Here is a 4,669-nt window from a genome sequence, read left to right as displayed (position 1 = left end):
GTGTTTTCGTGGATGCAGGGTGTTGAATCAGGCCGGGGGGGGGGTGGTCATTGCTGTGTTACAGCGCCCTCTGGTGGCCAGAGTTGTCCTCTTTTGCCAGCTGAGGCCAGTTTTAGCAGATTTCCACTGCTGAGGCCTGGTAACATGTCCCTACGAATTTCGGGATTGTGCTCTGCCAGGCTTTAAAAAAATCAGTTGGGGGACGGGAGGGCGGGGGGGGGGGTGTTGGGGGTGGGGCGGCACCTCTGCTCTGCACGGTAAATGGTGTGTCCCACAACGTCAGTTTAGAGTTTCTTCTAACGACCATATGTGCGTTCTCGGCGCAGATGAGAAACACGAGCACCGCAAGCCTGAACAGAAGTCACACGGCGCTCCGCTCCGCACGCGGTCGATCTCTGTTTCGCTGCTTCGCCGTGTGCGGAGCGCGTGCGTGTGTGTGTGTGTGTGTGTGCGTGTGTGTGTGTGCGTTGTGTACGCCAGGCTAACCTGGAGCAGGTTGGGAGGGGGGGGGGGGGCTCTGTGAGGTGGCAATGATACACTGGCTTAACCGTGAGCACGCCCGCCTCGACCAACGGAAAATTGAAGGGGTGAAGGCGTAGCGCTGGGCGTTCTTTCTCCGGCCGAAAACCAGGGGCACTACTGACGCGTCACCCACTTATTACAGACAACTACACAAGCCCTCTCCAGGAGGGGCAGGCTCTGCGACGGGACCGGGCTGAGGGAGCCCTGGCTCCGGGCGTGTGGGTTTTATTTCTGCGTTAATGTGCCAGAGGTGACCAACGACCGCGGAATGAAGAGATGCATTAGCGCACGCTCTCGCACTGTGCTGTGTCTCCCAGAGAGGGAAACCAGATCCACTGATTCCCTCTCTCAGCTCGACAGGAACGCAGGAAGTGTGTCAGACAAGACGAGGAAGCGTGTGTGCGTGTGTGTGTGTGTTGTAGATTCTCTGAGTCTTCACTTTAATTTCATAGGACCATTATTTCAGGGCTGTGCTTGTGTTTGAGCGTCTGTGCAGATTTTTCTGGCCGATTCGGAGTACGTTATTGACGCTGAGGCCATGCAGTCTGGCGAAGCTTGAACCTGGCATAGTCTTTATTGTGTAACCGAAAATAAAATCGAGTAGTACAAGGTCTCATTAGTAATAAAAGTATTTAAGTCGGTATGTTTTACATACCGGTAAAGACATGATATGGATGTACTGTATGTATGTATGTATGTATGTATGTACAGTATGCATATTGTGAAAATCTATGTATAGTGACAAAGAAATCTAATTTAAATAGATTATATGTATGCGCATTTCATGTTGACATAGCTGATATATGTAAAGACTGGAAGTGGAGTTGTCAACCAAGAAGCAAAACTCAGTTGTATGTCCATTTTGTGGTTCTAACACTCGTGATTTGCATCCATGCGTTCCTTGACTGAAAGGACGGATTGTGAATATGTTCTGTGCGTTTCACAGCTAAAATGACGGTTTGGTTTTGCCCCCTTATGGCCATAGTAGGTCATTGCGGCACAAAGTCAGGGGTTAGCTGGAAAGCAAAGCTTGGCATTATTACCATCACATTGGTCTGCAGAAATGGGATAATTCTTTAAATTAGTAGTCTTTAAATACGACGTATGTTATTTTGAACACAGTTTAATCCTTTAAACATTCGTTCAGTTCCAGTAAAAGTGATTCAGTGAATCAGTCCATCAGTTTGAATCCAGCTAGTTGTTTTTTTTTTTTAAGGGTGGTTCTGGTTTGAGGGGTCAGAGTTTTCCTTTCAGTCTACCTGCCACTGACGCCACTTTAAGCAGCACAAATCCGCGTGCTACGCTCACTGCTGTTCCTGCGTTCCCCCCCCGTGCCCCGGGCCCCGAAGGCCTTGACAGTCCCATGACCTCTGACCCCCCCCCCCCCCCTATAGCTCAGCACGATCTTTTTGCAGTTCATGAGCTTTTTGGCTTGCACTGAAATATTCCGTCCAACAGTGTCCCGCTCTGTGTTCCCTGTTTGGGATGCGCGACAGAGAGGCACATTTTAAGACTGTTCCAGTTGTCCAGAATGTCTGGCTAACGATTGCTCTCTCAGCGCACTACTGAAGCCTCTCAGCTGCACAACACAAGCCTTTGGTTTGAAATGTCTTGAAACATACCTGCCGGCCTGACCAGATAAACGGTGACACAAATGGGGGGACACTATTGGGAAGATTACATTTATAGCTATGGGAGACCGTAACCTCCCGATTACTGATACTGCTGTGTCCTTGTTTAGTCTTTTACCCCAAATAACACTCGCCAGTGGTCCAGGCCGCGTGTGTTTAAAAAAAAAAAAAAAAAAGGAGAGGGGGGGGTCTGTATGTGGACGTGACTGTGGGTTCGCTAGTGCGCGGCGTTTTGAACGGGGGAGGGGTCTGTGTGTGTGCTAGCCCGGTTCAGACGGTGCTGTGGCTGTGACTATCGCGGTTAGCCGCAGCCAGCAACTGACCGCTAAGTGGCTTTCCTCAAAGGCTGTCCTCTCCCAGCGCGCTGGGATCTCTGCCACGGGGAGGGAAATAAAAATGAACGTTGAAGCGGGTTTATTTTTAAATTGCCTGCCTGACGTCGTCGGTGTGGTGGGCTGGCAGTGTCCAGCCCTTGGCACCAGGGGTCACGCGCCGCCTCCGTCCGTTATTTCCGTTGGAATGTTCCGGATCCTCTCGGAATGTGGAGCCATTCCGACGAGTTTTGCCCATAACTGGAGGAGTCGCGGCAGTTGCGGGGAGCCGGGAGGGCTCCGTGGTATCCAGCGGTCGAGTTGCGGCAGCGCTACGACATCGACGTCTTTTTCTTCGTTCGGCAGGAGAGAACTGGTTTCTGCTTTGGTTATTTGTGTCACTCGCGATGGCCGTTAGCGTGAAACGGACAGGTCGTGTAGGAGGACTGGTGATTCCCTTCTTTGGTCTTTCCGTTACCCCTCATGGCGTTATGTCTTCATATTGAGCAAAAGCCGCCCGTTGTGTCAGAAAAGATAAGACTTTAGCAAACAGACGATCGCCTTACGTTGCTATGCTACTTCCACCGCACTTACGTGACAACGAAGACAGTACACACACGTGCCCATAACACGTTAAGCAACCTTTCTTCCAAGAGGTAAAGCAGTCTCTCTACATGAGAGTTCCAAATTTTTTTGGTGATGATTTATGAGATGTTGTGGCTTCCTCGTCTACTTTTCGTGGAGGAGGATTTGGCACAACGTTCCCTTTCGCGTCACCGTGACATCATTCCCTTTCCTTTCCCCATTTATTCTTGTTTACATCGGCAAGAGTTTCTTGTGTACCGCTATTTTACCTTCATAAATTGTTTTATTAAGCACTTACTAACCTCCAATAAGTCTCATACATACTGTGTAACTCTGAACACACTGTTGAAAATAATCTGTTAACTTACTATGTTATAATGTTTGCCATTGAATGAGACACGGTTGAATCGAGGGAGTATGTTTGAGTGTTGGAATGGACAGCAGAGGTGATTGGGGTCTCCAAACATAAATTCATCCCAAGAACCTTTTAGTTGTGAGCTATGAAAAGTTAAAGCTGCCATTCTTCCGATATCCGATATTATCTTGTGCCTTGTGAGGGTCATTCTTTGCAATTAGACAAAGGCTAATTACTAGTGATTACTGATTGCAATCATGCTTACGGTAAAGGTAATCACTTTTCTCTTGGTTGAGATGTACTCGGTCAGACCTGTTTTGATTACGGTCACAGTTTCCGTGGCCAGATATCTTTTTACCCTCGAAGTAAAAGAGAAAGTACATCTCAAGTGTTCATTTTCTAAAGAGTATTAATTTCCTGTGCTCCCTTCCCAGAACTATTCATCTCTTTATCTTACTGCTGCGATGAAGAGAATTAGAATTTTGAAGCGTAAATGATGTTTTTTATGACCCTTTAACATCTTTTTAGAAACTGACTAGTGTTAAATTTCATTTAATCCGTGACAGGGGTGAGGTTTCTGTTTTTTCGGAGTTACTTAATTAAGTCTGTTCTTAAACGACTAAACACTAGCACTTTGTACGTAAGCAAATTACATTGATATGTTTTACAAGGACGGTTCTTACTTTGCCAGTGCTTTCCCTTGGCCAATTAAAGTCACTTGAGGCTTCTTTAGTGAAAACAGCCAATCAGAAGGTTATGTATTGGAAATCAGCCAATCGTGTGCTTGGAAGGTGCTATATCGTCAGCATAGATGGGTGCGTTTTTCACAGAAGAGCATTTCTCCTGTTGAAGAAAGTTATGCTGTGTCAGCCAATTTTTTAAATATTTTTTAATTTATGGCAAAAGTCAGGGAGGGGCTTCATTTCATGCATGCCATAGGCTACTGCATGCAAGCCAGAAAGATAAAAGATCAAATCAGAGGATCATTTGGACTTTGTTTGTAAAATGAAGGCACCCTCTTTGCCTCTGGCATGCCTTGTCATCACTCCTGTTGCGCAAATTAATGGCGACAGTGTCAGGTGTGGGCAGGTTATGTGGATATTAGGGGGGGGGGTGTGGGTGAGTTGCCTCAGCTGTCACTCGAGAAGCTAATTCACCTGAACAGGGAGAGGGGCGCGCCTCACAGACAGACGCAGACATTGGCTCTGAGCCGTAGGCGAAGCTTTGCTGTTGGTCACATGACCACAGACCTGAGCAGAGAAGGC

Source organism: Conger conger, chromosome 6 (assembly GCF_963514075.1).
Source record: "Conger conger chromosome 6, fConCon1.1, whole genome shotgun sequence".
In the NCBI taxonomy this organism is placed as follows: domain Eukaryota; kingdom Metazoa; phylum Chordata; class Actinopteri; order Anguilliformes; family Congridae; genus Conger; species Conger conger.
Note: the sequence above shows the minus strand (reverse complement) of the source record.